The sequence below is a fragment of the Chiloscyllium punctatum genome, chromosome 17 (genome assembly GCF_047496795.1).
Source record: "Chiloscyllium punctatum isolate Juve2018m chromosome 17, sChiPun1.3, whole genome shotgun sequence".
In the NCBI taxonomy this organism is placed as follows: domain Eukaryota; kingdom Metazoa; phylum Chordata; class Chondrichthyes; order Orectolobiformes; family Hemiscylliidae; genus Chiloscyllium; species Chiloscyllium punctatum.
This window is the reverse complement of record NC_092755.1, coordinates 50084231-50107407: the sequence shown is the minus strand read 5'-3', so window position 1 is coordinate 50107407 and position 23177 is coordinate 50084231. Positions and strand designations below refer to the sequence as shown.

Below are 23177 nucleotides of genomic sequence, written 5' to 3'. Positions count from 1 at the left end.
GCTTGTTTCCCAAAGTGCCTCTCTATTCTGTCACACTGTCAGTCTCTGGGGAGAAAATTGCAGTTAATGTTTATTACAAGATTACAGTTCAGCACAATAATTGATGGCAAATGCTGCTCACAGCTGAGGTCCATGTCCAGAGATAACGATTGTTGGTTCGATCAATATTTGTATCTTTTTTATTTGTTCATTGACTATAGGCGTGACTGACACGGCCAGTATTTGTTATTCCGAACAAAAAGATATTACTGGAAATGCTGAGCAGGTCTAACAGCACCTGTGGAGAGAAATCAGAATTAACATTTCGGGTCCAGTGACCCTTCTCCAGACGGATCCAAAACGGATGCTTCCAAATCTGCTGACATTTTCCAGCAATTTCTGTTTTTGTTTCTGACTTCCAGCATCCACAGTTCTTTCTGTTTTTTTTATTTTGTTATTCCTAATTGGCCTTCAGAAGGTGGCAATTGTTGAAGTCCAAGTGCTTTCACAACAATGTTAGGAAGGAAATTCCATCATTTTGACGACAGTGGAGGATCAGTGATGCAGTTCCAAATCAGGATGGTGTGTGGTTTAGAGGGGGGCTTGAAGCTGGTGGTGTTTCCAAATATCTGATGTCTTTGTCCTTCTAGGTGGTACAAGTCACAAATTCAAAAAGTGCTGTTGAGGAGTCAAAATCAATTCGTACAATGTCACAGAATCACAGAATTGTTACTGTGCAGAGGAAGCCATTGGCTTATAGTGCCTGCACTGGCTTATTAAATGAAGACATATACAGTGCACATTGCATATGGTAGGCATTCCTGCTGCTACGTACTCATATTGGAAGGAGTAAGTGTTTGAAGTTGTGGACCAGGTACAGATCACAGTGGGCTATTTTGTCCTGAATGGTTTTGAGCCTCTTGGAGTGTTGGAGCCGCAGTCGTCCAGGCAAGTGGAGAGTATTCCATCACACTCCTAATTCAGGCCTTGAAAATTGTTAAGACACTTTGGGAGTCAGGAGGTGAGGTATTGCTGCAGAATTCACAGTCTCTGACTTGTTCTTGTAGCCACAGTATTTATATGGCTGATCCAGTCAGTTTCTGGTCAACGGTAACTCCCAGGCTGTTGAGAATACAGAATACAGAATTCAGGAGGTTATGGTGTTAAATGTCAAAGGGAGATGGTTAGATTCTCTCTGGTTAAAGATTGCCATGTCATTGGTGTTTAATACATGTACATGTTATTTGCCACTTATCAGCTCAAACCTCCTTTTGTCCAGGTCTAGTCACATGTGGGCATGGACAACTTCTGAGGAGTGGTGAATAGCACTGAACACTGAGCCATTAATGTAAAAAACCCACTTCTGAGTTGACCATTTTAGCTGTTTCACAAACAAATTGCTCTAACCTTTGAGTATAGGAGTTGGGATTTCATGTTGAGGTTGTACAGGATGTTGGTGAGGTCTCTTCTGGAGTACTGCATTTAGTTCTGATTGTCCTGTTATAGGAAGGATATTATTGAACTAAAGAGGGTTCAGAAAATATATTGCTTGGACTGGAAGGTTTGAGATGTAAAAGTAAACTGGAAAGACTGGCATGTTTTTCACTGAGTGTTGAAGGTTGAGGGGGTGATTAGAAACATAGAGACATAGAGATGTACAGCACGGAAACAGACCCTTCGGTCTAACTCGTCCATGCCGACTAGATATCCCAATCCAATCTAGTCCCACCTGCCAGCACCTGGCCCATATCCCTCAAAATCCTTCCTTTTCATATACCCATCCAAACACCTTTTAAATGTTGCAATTGTACCAGCCTCCACCACTTCCTATGGCAGCTCATTCCATATACACACCACCCTCTGAGTGAAAACGTTGCCTCTTAGATCTCTTTTATATCTTTCCCCTCTCACCCTAAACCTATGCTCTCTAGTTCTGGATTCCCCCACCCCAGGGACAAGATTTTGTCTATTTATCCTATCCATGCCCCTCATGATTTCATAAACGTCTATAAAGTCACCCCTCAGCCTCCGACGATCCAGCCCTAGCCTATTCAACCTCTCCCTATAGCTCGATCTTACTGAGGTTTATAAAATCATGATGGGCACAGGTCATGTGAATGACAAGGGTCTTTTCCCAAGGATGTGGAATTCAAAACTAAGGGACAGGTTGTTAAGGTGAGAGGAAAAAGAATTAAAAAGGATAGGAGGGACAACTTTTTTATACAGTAGTTCAAGTGTGGAATGAACTGCCAGTACAGTTACAACATTTAAAAGACATTTGGATAAGTTCATGAATAGGAAAGGTTTGGAGGGATTTGGGCCAAGTGTAGGCAGGTGGGACTAATTTAGTTTGGGAACATGGTTTTGTTGGGCTGAATGGTCTGTTTCCATGTTATATGACTCGATGACTCTATGTAGAGTAGGCAGGTTCAGTATTCAGGATACATTGTTGTACTTGGCCAAAATAACATTAGAATCCTAACTGCATCAGATTTACATGCCCACATTTGTTGAAATGCTGATCACTGACTGTTAAATCAGTATTCATCTGAAAGTCTCAGTGGGTACGTCTCTAGACAGCCATTAGTAACATAGGCAAAAGTGTTTTCTACTATTTTAATGATTGCAATAAATTATGCACACACCTATTTGTATGTTAGTGGTGGGATTGTGCACTTTTGCTCCTGATGCAACACCCTGCCTGCCCGGGACAGCCGACTACACCATCCAATTGACCATCTAATATAACCTACACCCATTCATCCTGACTGTGACAAGGTCAGTGCTCTGTTGGATCATCATCCCATGTAATAATCTAGCTTTCGGCTTTATTTTGGTGTTGAAGGCTCGAGTAACCTATTGCTCCGCTTGTCCAGAGGCCATGATACGTTTTCTTGACTCCACCATCTGAGCTTTCTCATTACTGAGATATGATTAATTGCTAATTTGGAAATTGTACATTTGTGGCTGTTATTGGTCAAATGTATTTTCTCATTTAATTGGTTCCAGCTGTTGGTATTAGAGCCAGCAGCAACTGAAAATGTAAATTCAGTAAAATATAGATGATAGATTTTGTTAATAAGTGACCTCTTACTACAGATGAAAAATTTAGTAATTAGAACTATATAGCATGCTAAGTATAATTAAATAATGCAAAAAAGTGTTAAGTAATATGTTTACACTTGACACAAAATATATCAATTTTTTTCAAACAATTTTACGAATGTGCTAAGCATTATTAGTCTACAGATTTTACCTCATGGGATTCATGCTGTAGCCATGACCAACTCCTCCCATAGCACCCAGTGTTCCTTCATTCTCTCCATCTAGGTTTTCTTCCTAGATGTTTTCATATTGTTCACAACTTAGATGCTATTTAACCCATGACTGCTAACAGGTCCAGGGAAATGACTGACTGCCTGGCGTGTTCTTACTGAAGTTGTCAGACCACACACATGCAATGTTGAAACAAATATCAAAAAAACAGATTTCATCCTTTGTTTATGAATGTGGCATTGGCCTCCGGTGTCATTCTTAGCTCACTGATAGAAACTTACACCTCTGAGTTAGAATTTTGGGCAAAATTGTGTCTTGGCAACCAGGTAGAGAGCTAGTGAGAGTCCCCACGCTACCTTATTTACTGGAAGGCTGCCAGTATTACAAGCCAATCAGGCAGTTATCAGGCCAGTCTTTCCATGGGATTACAACCCCAGGGGAAATCCTGCCTTCTGAGAGTTGCTGGCTATTTGAGTTGGCAGCTATTTGACTGCCAGTGCCACTAGAGAGATGGTGCTTGCTGTTAGAACAACAAAGACCTGTGGCATTGACCCCAGGCTACAGTGAGTATTGGCAGGAGTCAGGAAGCAGGGTTCTGCCATGGGAGAGGAAAGTGTAGCCAGGTGGCAGCCAGGGCAGGGGAGTGACTCTTAGTAGGTCCAATGCAAAGTCCCTTGAATAGGCATTGAGTTCCTTTGAACATTTAATTCCTGGGAGTCAAAAGCATTGCTTTTGTATCTTATGCACAAATAGGATAACTATCTGGGAACGTGGCTGATTCATGATCAGATTGAATGCCTTGAAGCACATTGCAACCTATATTTATACTTTTCATAACCGATATAATTGATTGACAAATTGATTGATTTATTGTCACATGTGCCAAAGTACAGTGAAAACCTTTGTTTACAAGCAATCCAGACAGATCAAAGTAAGCAAGGATGTATAGAATAAGAGATTTAAACAGAGGTATACAGGTTCCATTGCACAGGGGGTACAAGACAGATCAATATTAGCAAGATCAGCATTATTTGAGGCTGGGGGTCCATTCAGTAGTCTAAAAAACAGCCAGTTAGAAGCTGTCCCTGAATCTGCTATAGGGTGTTTTCAGGCTTTTGTATTTTCTGCCTGACTGAAGAGGTTGTAGGAGATCATTACCAGACTACAAAGGGTCTTTGAAATTGTTGGCAGCCTTACTGCATTAGTGAGCCATGTAAATAGAGTCCATGTATAGAAGGTGGGCTTCTGTGATGCTCTGGGCTATGCACACTACCTTCTGCAGTTTCCTATGGTCCTGGGTAGAGCAGTTGCCATCCCAGGCTGTTATGCACCCAGATATTATACTTTAAGTGGTTCATCTGTAGAAGTTGGTGCGAGTCTTTATGGACATGTTGAATCTCCTGAGCTGTTTGAGGAAGAAGAGGCATTGTTGTGTCTTCTTGACTGTCGCAATTACATGGGAAGACCAGGACAGGTTGTCGGTTATCTCTCCGAGAAACTTGACACCCTCCAACCTTTCGACCTCTGTTCTATTGATGAGGGTGTGTTCTTCTCCTTTCTTACAAAAGTCAATAACCAGTTCTTTAGTTTTTCCAATGTTGAGAGACAGGTTGTTCTCATTGCAACATGTCACTAAAGCTTCTATTTCCCTTCTGTATTATGACTCACCGTTGTTAGATATCCATCCTACTATGGCGGTGTCATCAGTGAACTTATAGATGGCGGTCATTCAGAATTTGGTAACACAGTTGTGGATGTACAGGGAGTACAGTAGAAGGCTGAGGACACATCCTTGGTGGGGGGGAGCGGTCCCATGTGGAGTGTTATTGTGGAGGAGGTGCAGTTACCTGCCCTCACTGATTGCAGACCGTGGGTCAGAAAGCTGGCGATCCAGTTGCAGAGGGTGGAGTTGAGACCAAGGTCACGGAGTTTTGAGATCAGTCAGTAGGAAGCAATGGTGTTGAAGGCGGAGCTGTAGTCAGTGAGTAGGAGTCTGATATAAGTGCCCTTGTTGCCCACATGCTTCAGGGATGAGTGCAGGGCAAGGAATCTGGCATCTGCTGTGGACCTGTTATGCCGGTAGGCAAACTGTACGGGATTAAGGCAGGCTGGGAGACTGGAGTTGATGTGGGCCATGCCTGGCTTTCTACCATGTATCCGACCCATCTGCTGCCATGGCAACACACCCATCTTGGAATATCTCTGTAAAACAAAAGATAAAATCAAACATAATTTGAGGTGGCATGAATGTTTCAGTCGCTAAGAGGGTGCAAGTAATTGTATTGTGTACATTTAACAAAACAATCAATGATGGAAGCTGTTTAATAGGAAGGAATTATGAAAAGGAAATTTCTTTGAGACACTGGGGTACTGAGCTCTGAATACAAAGTGTGTTAAATTAATTTTTTGAGTGAGAAGTAACATTATTTGAATGCCAAATTAAAAAACATCATTAGATGAAATATTACAAAGTTACAACCTTTCAACCTTTCTTTGCTATAGGTTTCAGTTTTTATTGATACAGTCATCTAAGGAGAGACAGTGTCTGAGGCAAATGCCAGTGTACTTAGTTTTTAAGTTTCTAATTGAGAATTTTGGTTAGGGGTGTGACTGTTTTCTTTAGTTTAACCTTTGCTTTACGTTCGTAGGAATACAAGACACTGGGGTGAACTTTCTATTTTTGAGGCTAAGTGTGAAGGTGGACCTAATAATGGGTGACAGTACTGCGTGAGGGTGTGTCAGGTTTTCCCATGCAATTATGTTCTCCTCAGATCATTAAATATTCACGAGAAAAGCCAACTTTTGTTGGAGGAAGGTCAATACACACACACACACACACACACACACACACACACACACACACACACACACACACACACACACACACACACACACACACACACAAAGGTCCGTAAGTCCAGTCCTCTATTCTGAACGCTTCATGCTCCAATGATCTTGAAGGAGCCAAGTAACTGAAGAAGTTTGTTCTCATTACAACATGGAGTTTTTCCTGCCTATTACCCACCTCATACATACACAGCCATGTTTACAAACAGTGTTTGGGAACATGTTTCTCATTTGACTGGCAAGGTTGTACCCATGAATGTAATTTCAGTTGGTGAAGGTATTAATGAGTATTCACTAGTGAATACAATACAGGTTCTTGAAAGGTCAGTAACATTGGCCTTTCTGAAAGCTTCTGAGTCATAGAGTCATAGAGATGTACAGCATGAAAACAGACCCTTCAGTCCAACCTGTCCATGCCGACCAGATATCCCAACCCAATCTAGTCCCACCTGCCAGCACCCGGCCCATATCCCTCCAAACCCTTCCTATTCATATACCCATCCAGATGCCTCTTAAATGTTGCAATTGTACCAACCTCCACCACTTTCTCTGGCAGCTCATTCCATACACGTACCACCCTCTGTGTGAAAAGGTTGCCCCTTAGGTTTCTTTTATATCTTTCACCTCTCACCCTAAACCTATGCCCTCTAGTTCTGGACTCCCCAAATACAGGGAAAAGACTTTGCCTATTTACCCTATCCATGCCCCTCATGATTTTGTAAACCTCTATAAGGTCACCCCTCAGCCTCCAAAGCTTCAGGGAAAACATCCCCAGCCTGTTCAGCCTCTCCCTGTACCTCAGATCCTCCAACCCTGGCAACATCCTTGTAAATCTTTTCAGAACCCTTTCAAGTTTCACAACATCTTTCCAATAGGAAGGAGACCAGATTTGCACGTAATACTCTAACAGTGGCTTAACCAATGTCGTATACAGCCGCAACATGACCTCCCAACTCCTGTACTCGATACTCTGACCAATAAAAGAAAGCATACCAAACGCCTTCTTCACTATCCTATCTACCTGCGACTCCACTTTCAGGGAGCTATGAACCTGCACTTCAAGGTCTCTTTGTTCAGCCACACTCCCTAGGACCTTACCCTTAAGTACGTAAGTCCTGCTAAGATTTGCTTTCCCAAAATGCAGCACCTCGCATTTATCTGAATTAAACTCCATCTGCCATTTCTCAGCCCATTGGCCCATCTGGTCCAGATCCTGTTGTAATCTGAGGTAACCCTCTTCGTTGTCCACTACACCTCCAATTTTGGTGTCATCTGCAAACTTACTAACTGTATCTCTTATGCTCGCATCCAAATCATTTATGTAAATGACAAAAAGTAGAGGGCCCAGCACTGATCCTTGTGGCACTCCACTGGTCACAGGCCTCCAGTCTGAAAAACAACCCTCCACCACCACCCTCTGTCTTCTACCATTGAGCTAATTCTGCATTCAAATGGCTAGTTCTCCCTGTATTCTGTGAGATCTAACCTTGCTAACCAGTCTCCCATGGGGAACCTTGTCGAACGCCTTACTGAAGTCCATATAGATCACATCTACTGCTCTGCCCTCATTAATCCTTTTTGTTACATCAAAAAACTCAATCAAGTTTGTGAGACATGATTTCCCACGCAGAAAGCCATATTGACTATCCCTAATCGGTCCTTTCCTTTCCAAATCCATGTACATCCTGTCCCTCAGGATTCCCTCCAACAACTTGCCCACCACCGACGTCAGGCTCACCGGTCTATAGTTCCCTGGCTTGTCTTTACCGCCCTTCTTCAACAGTGGCACCACGTTAGCCAGCCTCCAGTCTTCCGGCACCTCACCTGTGACTATTGATGATACAAATATCTCAGCAAGAGGCCCAGCAATCACTTCTTTAGCTTCCCACAGAGTTCTCGGGTGCACCTGATCAGGTTCTGGAGATTTATCCACCTGTCATCAAAATACACACTGCCGCTGTCATTTGAATTAGGACCTAAAATTGTTCTATGCTGAAAATGAAAATCAAAAAGAATTGACGATAAAAGGGACAAAATTAAATTATATAAAAAGCTAAGTATTGTCCCAGTTCACACTTGAACACAGCCATTCTGTTATTGCGTACATGTTAAGCTCTCATATATCCATTTGTGTTAATGATACACCTGCCCTTCTGGAATGCTAATCTGGAAGTCACAGATGTCTGACTTACACATTTTCTAACTGCAGGCAATGGTTTGGGACAGACTGCTTAATATTCGTGGTTTCAATCTTATCTTGAGGTGCTCAGTGAATCCTGAGTTTCCTGTTACAAAGTGTGGAGGTGACTGGACTATTGAATTTGAAACTTTCATTGAAAATTGTGAAATGTTCCCTAAGGGGAACAATTTCTGAGAACATAATAGCAAAACTTTAACTCACTGTTGGGAGAAGAAGTAGGTCATTCAGTCCATTTCACCATTCAGCATGATCTTGCCTGATCCTCTAGATCAACTCCATTCTCCTGCTCTCTCCCCATACTTCTTGATGCTTTTGTCTCTGGTAAACTATTAAGACCATAAGATACAGAAACAGAAATTAGGCTATTCAGTCTATTGAGTCTGCTCCGCCAATGAATCATGATTGGTAAGTTTCTCAACCTCATTCTCTCGCTTTTTCCCTGTAACCCTTGACCGCCTTGATACTCAAGAACCTATCTATCTCAGTCTTAAATATACTCAACGATCTGGCCTCCACAGCCTTGTGTGGCAATGAATTCAACAATTCCCCACTCTTTGGCTGAAGAAGTGTCTCCTTATCTCCGTTCGAAAAGGTCTTCTCTTTACTCTAAGGCTATGCTCTTTGGTCCTAGTCTCTCCTACCATTGGAAACACCTTCCCAATATCTACCTGGTCCAGGCCATTCAGTATTCTATATGTTTCAATTAGATCCCCCCCCATCCTTCTAAAGCCCAGAGCCATCAAATGTTCCTCATATTTTTCCTTCCTGTTTCTCATCTCCAGTTTTTCATTCCTGAAACTATTCTTGTGAATGTCCTCTGAACACATTCCAGGGCCAGGACACCCTTCCTGAGATATGGGGCGAAAGACTGTGCACAATACTCCAAATGTGGTCTGATCAGAGCCTTATAGAGCCTCAGAAATACATCCCTGCTTTTGTATTCAAGTCCTCTCAAAATAAAGAACGTATTTGCATTTGCCTTCCTAACTACTGGCTCAACCTGCAACTTTCCCTTGAGAGAATCCTGGACTAGAGATCCCAAGTCTCTTTGCACTTCAGACTTCTGAATTTTCTCCCCATTTAGAAAATAATCCATGTGTCTATTCTTCCTACCAAAGTGCATGACCTCACACTTTCCCACATTGTACTCCATCTGCCACTTCTTTGCCCACTCTCCTAACCTGTCCAAATTCTTCTGCAGCCTCCCTGCCTCCTCAATGATACCTGTCCCACTACCTATCTTGGTATTGTCTGCCAACTTTAGCCAGAATACCCTCAGTTCCTTCATCTGGATCGTTAATGAATAAAGTGAAAAGTTGTGGTCCCAACACTGAGCCTTGCAGAACACCACTTGTCACTGACTGCCAACCTGAGAAGAACCCTTTTATCTCCACTCTCTGCTTTCTGCCAGACAGCCAGGCTTCTATCCATGCTAGCACCTTGCCTCTAACACCATGGGCCCTTTATCTTACTCAGCAGCCTCCTGTGTGGCACCTTGACAAAGGCCTTCCTGAAACCCAGGTAGATAACATCCATTAGCTTTACCTAGTCTAAAAGAATTTTAGAAAGTTTGTCAGGCATGACCTTCCCTTGATGAAACCATGCTGATTTTGCCCTATTTTACCAAACACCTCCAAATCTTCAGAAATCTCATCCTTCACAATGGATTCCAGGATCTTACACATGACCGAGGTTAGATTAATCGGTCTGTAATTTCCGCCTTTTGCCTTATTCTCTTTTTCAACAGCGGTGTCATCTTAGTGATTTTCCAGTCCTCTGGGACCTTCCCTGACTCTAGCGATTCCTGAAAGATCGCCACTAATGCCTCTGCTATCTGTTTTACTTTCTTAGAGTAACTTGTTTGCACCAACCAGATATCCTAAGCTGATCTCATACCATTTGCCAACATTTGGCCCATATCCCTCTAAACCCTTCCTATTCATGGACCCATTCAGATGCCTTCTAAATGTTGTAATTGCACTCACTGCAAGTTAAGAAATGGTTTGAATTACCTCAAGTTTATAGAAACTGGAAAACAAGCCTCCGGTACGTTGATTTTGCTGGGTCTCGAGATAACAAAGTAATGAATGGGGCTTTCAGCAGCAGATAAGTGAGAGAGGGGTTACGTCAGATGAAAAAACAGAGGTAGAAACTGCCAGGGATTGTGGGGGGCACAAATATGAGTTCAGAAGCTCATCATGGGAGCATACCTATGACCAAGACTTTGAATGGACTGACCATTAGCCAGGAGAGGAATGGGGTCAGTTGAAACTGAGAGATCATGCACTTTGGTAGGAAGAATACAGGCAGGCATAGACTGTTTTCTAAACAGGGAAAGGCTTCAAAGATCTGAAGCACAAGGGACTTAAAAGGTCTCATTCAGGATTCTCTCAAGGTTAGCATGCAGATTCAGTTGGCAGTCAGAAAGGTAAATGCAATGTTTGCGTTGATTTTGAGATGGTTAGAGTACATCAGCAGGAATGTACTGCTGACGCTGTAAAATGCTCCAGTCGGACCGCAGTTGGAATACTGAGAGCAGCTTTCGGCCCCTTATCTAAGTCAGAGTACACTGGTCTTGGAGGGGGTTTAGATGAGGTTTATGAGAAGAGTGCCAGGAATGAAGGGCTTGTCATCTGAGGAACAGTTGAGGACTCCAGGTCTCCTTTTAATGGAAATTAGAAGGATGTGAGGTATGAAGCTTACAGAATACTGAGAAGCTTGGATAGAGTGGATGTGGAGAAGATGTTTTCTACTAGTAGAAGACAAAAGGAAATGAAGGCACACCCTCAGATGTAGGGAAAACCCTTTAGAACTGAAATGAGGAGAAATTCCTTCAGCCAGAGGAGGCCAAGTCATCGAGTGTATTTAAGAAAAAATAGTTAGCTATTTGATTAATACAGAGATCAAAGGTTGTAGGGAGAAAACAGGTGGAAGGGGCTGAGAAACATGCCTCCTGTGATCCAAAGGTGGAGCAGAGTTGATGGGTTGAATGGCCTAATGCTGTTCCTATATCTTATGGTCTTATGAAGAGGAAATGGAGTTTGGAACAGGAGCAGGGACAAAAAATGATGGCTTAGTTAATGCAATTTAATTATTTACTTGGAGGAATGGGTTAAAGAATCTCCAGACACTAATAGATGTTTTATTATTTAATTAAATAGGTAGATTATTCTTCAGTATCTGAGATACAATTATACCCACAGATCATATCCAATTAACTCTGATGTTACAATAACAGGCCGTGCCTGAGAATCTGTGATACCATTATAACCATGGATGGTGCCCTAGTAACATTCAATTCAGCTTACAGACTGTGCCCTAGTAACTTCTGATAATATAAAACAATGCCAGAGCCAGAGATTTTGCGATATTCCCATTAGTAACTGAATTATTCTGATATATTCACCCACTATCTGTGATAACATTATATAATTTTAGTTGGCACACCTAATATCTCTGATATTCGTATGCTCACAGATGGTGCCTAGTAACCAATTGTAATCAGAGGCAGTGCCCTACTATCTGTGATGTTGTTAAACCCATTGATGTTACCCAATTACCTGTGTTGCAATTGAACTCACAGACAGTACCATACTGACAATGATACTTTTTTAATTAATAGGACAGTACCTGTGGTGGGTATACTATTAATCCACAGAAAATGCCTGGCAACTGAGAGATATTACAACACAGAGAAATGCCCATCCAGCCGATACCAATTCTCTGTAGGGTAATGTAATCATTGGGAATTGTCATTAAATATCATTAAATAAACATTAAACATATTCATTGACTTGGTCTCCACAGTTTTCTGTGGCAGAAAATTCCATAGGTTCACCACTGTCTGAAATTTCTCTTCATCTCAATCCAAAATGGCCTACCCTGTATCTTGAGATTATGACCTCTTATGACTTCTCACCCACTGGCTAGGGAAAACATCATCCTTGCCTTCAGTCTGTGCTGTCCTGTCATAATTACAAATGCTTCACAATCCCCTCTTATTTTTCTATACTGCAGTGAATACAAACCCAATCTCTCATCTCTCCTCATACATAACGCCAGGTGGGCCTGGATAATTCTGCCCACTGTTTTTAAACTATGTTTGCTGTACTACTATCAAAGGACAAGGGAAGCAAAAGGTACTGCAACACAGTGAGTTTCCTATTTGATATTGATCACGGAACTATTCAATTATTCATCTTAATGGAGGCCACTCAACCCATCCCTATGCCATCCCTTTGAAAGAGCAATCTTTTCCCAAAGTCCAATGATTTATTTTTCATTCGACTACTTAGAGATTACTTCCCTTTTGTAAGTTACCGCTTCCACCACAGAATATATTTCAGATTTGAAAAAATTGTCACAGTACTGCTGTGCTTACACTCCTGGTAAGGTCACAGGCACAGTGCTAATCTAGAGTGCAATATGGATCAAAACCTAAGACTGGCAGTCAGTTTTATAAAGCATCAGAAACCTAAAGTGTACAGAAACATTACATTAACTATTTAAACCTCCAGCACAGTATGGGAGAATACTAATGGGAAAAAGTGGTTTTTGCTTGTGGGCAAATGTTGAGCATTAATGAATTGTTTAAGATACGGCTGTCCTTCATGTTTGTGGGAATAGCATCATTAGTAATTCCCACATTCTCAGTATATCACCATCATACAATATCAACTAGGTCATTATGGTCTGAATTTATTACAGACAGCCAGGTAAAAGGAGGTTCTAGTCTGACATTTCAAAAACAAAATAATCATAGAATGGTTACAGAACAGAAGGAGACTGTTGCAAGCTGTAAAACTGTCTTTCCTCATGTCATCTTTCTTTGCCATTCACCTTCAATCAGTTCTCTCTGATTCTTGCCCTTTCCATCAATGGAGGCAGTTTCTCCCTATATGGGTTATCTAAATTCTGCACAATTTTGATCACGTCCATCAGATGGCCTCCCAATCTTCTCTTGTCCAAGAGAAACAATCCACACTTCATATAGCTGAAGTTTCTCAATCATGGACAGTTCTCAGAGATCCTTTCTACACTAATTCTTAATCTGACACAACCTCTCTGAAATGAAGCTCAGAATTATACACAATGCTTAAGTTGAGCCTGGACCAATGTATGTAAAGAAAAATCGAAAGAACTGTGCAGACTGTAAATCAGAAACAAAAAAACAGAAATTGCTGGAAAAGCTCAGCAGATCTGGCAGCATCTGTGGAGAGAAATCAGAATTAACGTTTCAGGTCAAGTGACCCTTCCTCTCTCCTCAAAGTTAATGTTTCTGTCTGAGCTGCAATATTTGTAAAGGTTCATTGTAATCTATTTCCTTTTGACTCTTTGCCTTTATTTATTAAGTCTAGGATCCCATATGCCTTTCACCAACATGCTTGGTCTCCTTTTTGATTCCCAATCAGCCCCTTCCCCCTCTCCAAATACTCCCCTTTTATTGTTTATGTGCCTATGAAAGTCTTTTGGACGCTCTTTTATGTTCGTTGCCTGTCTCTTCTCATACTTTCCCTTTGCCTCTTTTATTTACTTTTTCACTTGCTCTCCAAAATGTCTGGGATTCAGCCTAATTCTCCCTTGTATTACCAGCCTGACATCTTTCAAGTATGCCCTCTTTCTTTTTATTACACACTCTCTCTTTAGCTATGGAAAGCTAGCTTTGCTTCATCTATATTTCCCCCTTGTGAAATGTATCTCCTCTTCTCTTTAAAGCCAGTTTATTTATTTGCTTCAAATTTGTCTGCCAATCTTTGATTCCTGCTTACCAGGGATGAATCTATTCTCACCCACTTAAAATGCTCTCCTCAATTAATTATTTTTGCCCTCAATCGCTTCTTGTACTGTTCCATAGCAAAGCTAAACTTATGACACAATTGTAGCTGCCTAAATGATCCTCTCCTAACAACTAATCCACTGGACCTACCTCAGAACCAGAGTCGAGAATGTGGTGCTGGAAAAGCACCGCAGGTCAGGCAGCATCAGAGGAGCAGGAGAATAGATGTTTCGGCCGGAGCCCTTCATCAGGAATGACATTGATTCCCCTGCTCCTCGGATGCTGCCTGACCGGCTGTGCTTTTCCGGCAACACACTCTCGACTCTGATTTCCAGCATCTGCAAACCTCACTTTCTCCTATCTCAGAACCAGATCCAGCAATGCCTCCTTACTGTTTCAGTTAGAATTGTACTGATCTAGAAAATTCTCCCAAACATACTTGAGAAATTCTCCCCCTCTCTGTCCTCTACACTATTATTATTCCAGGTATATTTGGAAAATTAAAGTTCCTTATTGTATATACTACATACATTCTGCATCTCTTTAACTTCTGTGAAAGTGTGTTCGTCAATGATTTTCCTGTACACCAATGACTTTTTGAATACACCCAGAATTATAGTAGTATTTCAATTTGTTTCTTAACTCAAATGCAAATATTGTCCTACCTATGGCATCCCTCTCTCCAGCATTGTAATTTTTTTAATTCACTCGTGAGAAGTGGCCATTGCTGGCTGGTCAGCATTTATTGCCCAGCCCTAGGTGCCTTGAGAAGGAGGTGGTAATCTGCCTTATTGAACTGCTCTAGTCTATGTGCTTTAGGTTGACCCACAATGCCCTTAGGGAGGGAATGCCAGGATTTTGACACAGTGACAGTTTTGGAACGGTGATATATTTCCATGTCAGGATAGTGAGTGACTTGGAGAAGTGGTATTGCTATTCCATGTATCTGCTGTCCTTGTCCTTTTAGATGAAAGTGGTCCTGGAATTAGAAAGTGCTATCTAAGGATCTTTGGTGAATTTCTGCAGTGCATCTTTTAGATAATACATACTGCTGCTACTGAGCGTTAGTGGTGAATGGAGTAGATGCTTGTAGAGGTAGTGTCAATCAGCTATCCAGGCAAGTGGGAAGTATTCCATTCTGACTTGTGCCTTATAGATGGTCGGCAGCCTTTGGGGAGCCAGGAGATGCATATCTTGCAACAGTATTCCAGTTCAGTTTCTGGTCAATGGTAATCCCAAGGATATTGATAATTGGAGATTCAGTGATGTTAAAGGGTGGTAGTTACATTCCCTATTTCTGACCTAATGATAGAGGGAAGGTCACTTATAAAGCAGCTGAAGATGGATGGTCAAGAAAATTATCTTGAGGAACTCCTGTAGATATGTCGTAGAGTTGAGATGACTGACCTTCATCAACCATGGCCATCTTTCCATGCACCAGGAATGACTCCAACCAGTGGAGAGTTTGCCCTCTCTGGTTTCCATTGATTCCATTGTTGCTAGGGCTGCTTCTCAAGGCAACTGGGGACAGGCAATAAATACTGGGCAGCCAGTGATATCCACATCCCATGAGTGAATAAAAAAATTACTATGCTGGAGAGAAGGATGCTTTAGATAGGACAATAATCATTACATTTGAGTTCAGAAATAAATAGAAATTCTAATTCTTTGTGTATTCAAAAGGTTACTGATGCACAGGAAAATCATTGAGGAACAAATTTTCACAGAAATTAAAAAGATGCAGAACATACATAGTAGATACAATCAGGAACTCAGTCGAGTGCGGCCTTGATGTCAAGAGCTGTCACTCTCACTCCATCTCTGGAGTTCAGCTCTTTTGATGTTTGATCGGTGCTGCTAATAATACTGTTGATGATGCCTTCCATTACTTTACTGGCAATCTAGAGTAGACTGTATTCAATGACAGGATGGTATGGGCCAGGTTGGATTAGTCCTGCTTTTTGTGTACATGACATACCCGGCTAATTTCCCACATTGTTTGCTAGCTGCCATTGTTCTAATTGTACTGGAAGAGCTTGGCTAGGGGAATGCAAGTTCTGGAGCACAAGTCTTCAGTACAATTGCTGGAATGTTATCAGGGCCCATAGCCATTGCAGCTTCCAGTGCCTGTAACTGTTTCTTGATATCACATGGGGTGAATTGAATTGGCTCAAGACGATGCTGGGGACTACTGAAGGAGGCCGAGATGTATCATCCACTTGGTACTTCTGGTTGAAGATTGCTGCGAATGCTTCTGCCTTAGCTTTGGCACTGATGTTTTAGGCTCTTCCACCTTTGAGGATTGGGATGTTTATGAAACCTTCTCCTGCTGTGAATTGTTTCTTCTTAATCAATAATACAACTCTTTCCCCTTTGTTGCTGTGGGTCTCCTTTATCAACATGACATCATATTTACATGTGACTATTTGTGTCTGTGATCAACAAACCTATTTTACCATATTTTGTGCATTTAAACTAATTAGCATCAGTTCCACAGCCAATGCTTTAGTCTGCCTATTTAGAAGAACAAACTTAAAACGCAAAGATACTTAACCTGTAAAGAACTGGTTGCATTTGCTAATGACAAATGAATTTCATTGATCCCGAATCTTTGCCAGTGACTGATTAATCCACTGCAGGAACAAGGGTGGTAAAACTCATCCCTGTATTGCAATGGTTTTTCAGAGCTATGAGTAAAACTTTGGTGTTAAAATAGCATCAGCAGCTTGCACCCATGCATCTGGTGCATACGATACTAGCTGCATTTTGATGAAGATGTAAAGTAGGCAGATTGTGATGAGAGTCAACTTGTAATGCTGATTTCTTTTGCCAATGTTGCCACAAGCATTGTCTCCTAAATATGCACATCACAGGCATTAGCGTCACATGAATGCATTAACTATCACCAGCGCTATATAACCACATCATCAGCTACTTTCAGATTAGTTGTTGAATGGTTTTTACGAGAGATTGTTGTGATTGTGAGGTTTCCCAGGATTTTCTAATGTTGTGAATGTCTACAGGAAGTAGACTGATTGGTGGTGTGATTTCAAAGATACTGCAAAAAACCAGTTGCTCCTTGATATGTGGACAGTAATGCCAGTAAAACAGACCTTTACAAGTGTATATGTCTACTCCATAAATTTGTGACTCACACATTGCCTCTTATGGTCCTTAGAACAGCAGAAATATGGTCGTTTTGAACTCAGCTAACTTCCTGCTGAGTTATGATCCCAACCCGCGAGATTATCATGGAGGTTCACAAAGTGGAAACATGCCCTTTGGCCCAACTTGTTCATATTGTCCAGATTTCACAATTGATCTAGTCTCATTGGACTGCATTTGGTTCGTGTGCCGCCATACCTATCCCATCTATGTACCCATCCAAATGTTTCTTAAATGACAAAACTGTACTCACCTCACCTCTGGCAGCCTGTTCCACACAATCACCACCCACTGTGTGAAAAACGCTGCCCCTCTGGACCCTTTTATATATCTCCCTGCTCACCTTAAACCTGTGCCCTCTAGTTTAAAACTCCCCTACCCTGGGAAAAAGCTGTTGGCTATCTACCTTATCTATACCTTTCATAATCTTATAGACCTCAATAAGGTCACCCCTCAATCTCCTATGCTGCAGGAAAAAGAATCCGAGAAATCCAGACTTTCCTTATAACTCAAACCTTCCAGTCCAGGTAGCATCCTAGTAAATCTTTTTTGCACTCATTCTAGTTTAATAATATTCTTTCTGGAGCAAGGTGACCAGACAGCATGCAGTACGCTAAATGTGGTCTTACCAATGTCTGGTACAGCTGCAAGAAGACATCCCAATTCCTATACACAGTGCTCTGACCGATGAAAACAAGCATGCCAAAAGCATTCTTTACCACACTATTTACCTGTGACTCCATTTTCAAGGAGCTATGAACCTTTTCCCCTAGATCTCTTTGTTCTAAAACACTCCCCAGGGCCCTACCATTGATTATGTAAGTCTGCCCTGGTTTGACCTATCAAAGTACAACACCTTGCATTTAGCTAAATTAAACTCCATCTGCCACTCCTCAGTCCACTGACCCAATTGACCAAGATCTCACTGTATTCGCAGACAACTTTCTTCAGTGTCCATTCTACAACCAACCTTGGTGTCATCCACAAACTTACTAACCATACTTCCTAAATTATCATCCAAATAAGTTGTGTAAATGACAAATAGTACTGGATCCAGCATTGATCCCTGTGGTACACGGATAGTCATAGGCCTCCAGTTTGAAAAACAACTCTAAGACCACCATCTGTCTTCTACCTTCAAGCCAATTTTGTATCAAATTGGCTAGTCCTCTCTGGATCTCATCAGATTTAACCTTACTCAACAACCCACCATGCAGTACCTTGTCAAAGGCATCGGTAAAGGCCATATACACAATGTCTACCACATTGGTCTTATTACTTCCTTGGTCACCCCTTCAAAAATCTCAATCAAATTTATGAGACACGATTTCTCACACACAAAGCTATGCTCATTATCCCAGATGAGTCCTTGCCTCTCCAACTGTCTGTAGATTCAGTCTCTCAGCATCCACCCTAACAACTTACCCACCAAAGATGTTAGACTCACCAGTCTGCAGTTCCCAGGCATTTCCCTGCACCCTTTCTTAAATAATGGCGCAACATTAGCCACCCTCCAAACTTTGGACACTTCAATTGTGGCTATCGATGATACAAATATCCTCCCTATCGTGCCACAAAGTCCTGAGATACACTTCATCAGTTTGTGGGGATTTATCTATCTTAATGTGTTTAAGACTTTCAGCACCTCCTCCTCTGTATTGTGGACTTTCTTCAAGACACCACAATTTCCCCAGTTTCTGTAAAAACCAGGCCTTTCTCGATGGTAAATACTGGTAAGAAATATTCATTCAGTATCTCAACAATCTCTTGTGGCTCGGAGCAGAGACAACCTTGCTGATCTTTAAGGAGCCCTACTCACTCCCTATTTACTCTTTTGCCCTTCATGTACTTGCAGAATCTGTTTGGATTCTCCTTTACCTTAATTTGTCAAAGTCATCTCATGTCCCCTTTTAGCCCTCCTGATTTCTCCCAAGTTTAGTCAAGGAATTCACTTGATCCCAACTACCTATACATGTCATATGCCTCCTTTTTCTTGACCAGAGCCATAATAACTCGAATCATCCAGGGTTCCCTATTCCTGCCAGCCTTACGCTTCACTTTAACAGCAATATGCTGGCCCTGAATTCTAATTAACTCACTTTGGAAAACCTCCCACTTACCAGATGTCCCTCTGCCTGCAAACAGCCTTCCCCAATCAACTTTTGAAAGTTCCTGTTTAAGACCGTCAAAATTGGCCTTGCCCCAATTTAGAACTTTAACTTGTGCAGCAGACCTATCCTTTTTCATAGCTATTTTAAAACTAATGGAATTATGGCCACCAGTCCCAAAGTGCTCCCCTACTAACACTTCCATCACTTGCCTTATTTTCTAAGAAGAGGTCAAGTTTTGCCCCTTCTCTGGCAGACCCATCTTCATACTACATGAGAAATTCTTCCTGAACACAATTAACAAATTTTTCTTCATCCAAGCCCTTAATACTATGGCAGTCCAAGTCGATGTTAAGGAAGTTAGAAGCCCCTACTGTTACAACCCTATTACTCTTACAGTTAACTGCAATCTCCTATATGCTGCCTTGCTGGATATTGGGGGGCCTATAGTACAATGCTATCAAAGTGATCTCCCCCTTTTTTATTTCTCAGTTCTATCCATTTAGACCCAGTGAATGAACCTTCAAGAATGTCTTCTGTCAGTACTGCCATGATGTTCTTCCTCATCACAAACACAACTCCCCCTCTTCTCTTGCCTTCCCTTCAATCTGTCCCCCAGAACACCCATCTGCCAGTCCTGTCTCTCCCTTGGCTATGTTTCTGTAAATGTCGTAAAATCACAGTGCTATGGATACCCATCCATATCCTGAATTCATTTGCCTTCTCTATCAGGCCTCTTGCAATGAAATAAATGCAGTTCTACCCAGTTTCCCCTTGCTTCCTGCCTTGCTCTTGCCTGCCCTGTCTAATACCAAGATTACCAACATGGCCTTTACTATTTAATTTACTCTCATTAACTTGCTCTTTCATCTCCCTAATGATTTGGGTCCCACCCCCATGTCAGACTGGTTTAAACCCTCGTGAGTGGCTCTACAAACCTCCCCACCAGGATATTGGTCCTCCTCCAGTTTAGGTGCAAACTGCCCCTCGATCCCAGAAAAGATCACAAAGATTCAAGATTCGTTACCCCTACCACAGAGTTCATCCAAGGATTGTGGTTCATTGTCAGACAAATAGATTGAAAGCACAGATTCACTTGAGGGACCAGGAGAGGTATTGATAAGGTAGAAAGGAATGTGGCCTATGTACATACACATTTTCAGATAATGTAACCAAAAGGCAAAAAGAGAATAGATCCTTGGAGGCTCCAGGGGTTAACAGTGTTGCAGAAGGTGTGCCATGACTGGAAAAGTAACATTGGAACCAAAAGACACCGTTGTACTTAACTGGACAACAGAGGCAAATTGTCTGTGTTGACTATGTCAAAGGCTACAGAGAGGTAGAGAAGAACAAACCGGGATAATAATTGATGGCCAAAGTAAACAAGACAGTGACTGTGAATTTAGTTAAAGCCCTTTCAGTGCTCTGACAGTGGCAGAAACTTGATTAGAGTGAATAAATCTGGGAAAGATGGGCATGAATTTGAGAAGTGATGACAAATTCAATAACTCTTAAGAGGCAAAGGAGTTTGTGTTGTGTTGGTATGCTGCATGGAGAGGAGGCAAAGGGTCTGATTTTGGAGAGAGGTTTGATGACAGTGGTTTTGAAAGGTGAAGGGCAGATCCTGAGGAGAAGGAACCATTGCAATGTCAGGCAATGTGAGATGAGGCCAGGAAAGGATATTTGTGGCCAACAATCTAGTGAGATTTGTGCAGATGTAAAAATGGTACAGTGGTATATATTGTTTATTGTAGGTGCTATTGTGGTGCATTGGGTAGCGTTCCCTGGGCCAGAGTCTCCAAGTCACACCACAGGACTTGTGGCCAGGAAGTGTCATAATGCAGCTAAACTCATTTACTGATCAGTAAATACTTCTGTTATGTCTATGGCAGACTGTAAGTATGGGACAGTTTCTCAGTTAGCCAGAACCATGTGGTAGCTGCAATGTCACACCCTCCCCAGCTTTAAAGCCACTAGCAGGACTTTGCCATGAGTATGTGTCATCCTCATTCTGAGGGACCAACATTATTATAAGCAATAATAATAATGCTTATTATTCATATGGACGTATCCCTGAGTATTTGGAGATGGATATATATGTGGACCAATAAATATGGCTATATTGTATCCAGGTATTGGATAGACACCAGAACAGTGAACAGCTTGAATTTGATGATTTAGCTGCCTGGAGATGAAAAACATTCAAATGATTTTGTCATTGTGAGTAGCTGCTGGAAATACAATGATGCTGTTTCAGTGTAGTTATTGAACCTGTGGGGTTTGTCTATGCTGCACTCGATATGTTGGTTATGAAATTCACTGGTTATGTCCCACTTGTGATTTCTGATAACTGTTTGTAATATAAAAGAAAATACTGGAGTACAATGAAGGTAGATTGAACACAGCGAAAGTAATGACTGCGATCTAACAAGGCAATGAATCTAATGTTGTAAATGCTTTGTTCCCTAGCCTGTAACAGGTCTCATAACATTCTAGAGGCCTAACAACTAGAAAACTAACCGCACTATTATGGCTGTTTCAAAGAAAATAGCTTGGTTTCAATGTAATAGAGATAAAGATTCAATTAAATTGAAAAAGATTTTGTACTGCAAATTTTTTTGTCATTTACATAAATGATTTGGATGCGAGCATAAGAGGAACAGTTAGTAAGTTTGCAGATGACACCAAAATTGGAGGTGTAGTGGACAGCGAAGAGGGTTACCTCAGATTACAACAAGATCTGGACTAGATGGGCCAATGGGCTGAGAAATGGCAGATGGAGTTTAATTCAGATAAATGCGAGGTGCTGCATTTTGGGAAAGCAAATCTTAGCAGGACTTATACACTTAATGGTAAGGTCTGAGGGAGTGTTGCTGAACAAAGAGACCTTGAAGTGCAGGTTCATAGCTCCTTGAAAGTGGAGTTGCAGGTAGATAGGATAGTGATGAAGGTGCTTTCCTTTATTGGTCAGAGTATTGAGTACAGGAGTTGGGAGGTCATGTTGCGGCTGTACAGGACATTGGTTAGGCCACTGTTGAAATATTGCGTGCAATTCTGGTCTCCTTCCTATTGGAAAGATGTTGTGAAACTTGAAAGGGTTCAGAAAAGATTTACAAGGATGTTGCCAGGGCTGGAGGATCTGAGCTACAGGGAGAGACTGAACAGGCTGGGGCTGTTTTCCCTGGAGTGTCGGAGGCTGAGGGGTGACCTTATAGAGGTTTATAAAATTATGAGGGGCATGGATAGGATAAATAGGCAAAATCTTTTCCCTGTGTTTGGGGAGTCCAGAACTAGAGGGCATAGGTTTAGGGTGAGAGGGGAAAGATATAAAAGAGACCTAAGGGGCAGCTTTTTCACACAGAGGGTGGTACATGTATGGAATGAGCTGCCAGAGGATGTGGTGGAGGCTGGTACAATTGTAACATTTAAGAGGCATTTGGATGGGGGTATATGAATAGGAAGGGTTTGGAGAGATGTGGGCCGGGTGCTGGCAGGTGGGACCAGGCTGGGTTGGGATATCTGGTCGGCATGGACGGGTTGGACCAAAGGGTCTGTTTCCGTGCTGTACATCTCCATGACTCTATGACTAGTGAAGGTAAACCTTGATAATAATTCCCAGGCAAGTTTTTAAAATAAGAAACTTCTTTACACCCAACATTCCTTGTCTGCCATTTTATATACAACATGTGAAGTGAATGGTTTATGGTGATGGGACAGTTCACCTGTTTGCGTTGTTTACTGCATTTATTGCTGAAGTGCAGATGGTGCCCATTCATCTGAAGATCAGAGCTGTTGTTCGGAAATGTAGCAGTGGATGAAGAAAGCA

The 23177-nt window shown here is 41.8% G+C and overlaps 1 protein-coding gene and 1 long non-coding RNA gene across 2 annotated transcripts in view; one reads left to right on the top strand and one right to left on the bottom strand.

Moving 5' to 3' along the window:
* Positions 1-23177, top strand: part of rsph14 (radial spoke head 14 homolog) — a 671774-nt gene that overhangs the window by 547826 nt on the left and 100771 nt on the right. The window lies entirely within an intron of this gene.
* Positions 4233-23177, bottom strand: part of LOC140487818 (uncharacterized) — a 33615-nt gene continuing 14670 nt past the window's right edge. The window contains exons 2-3 of the long non-coding RNA XR_011962946.1: positions 8504-8628; positions 4233-5457 (exon numbers count right to left, since the gene is read on the bottom strand). This is a non-coding gene — a long non-coding RNA (uncharacterized lncRNA). The remainder of the gene's footprint in view (positions 5458-8503; positions 8629-23177) is intronic.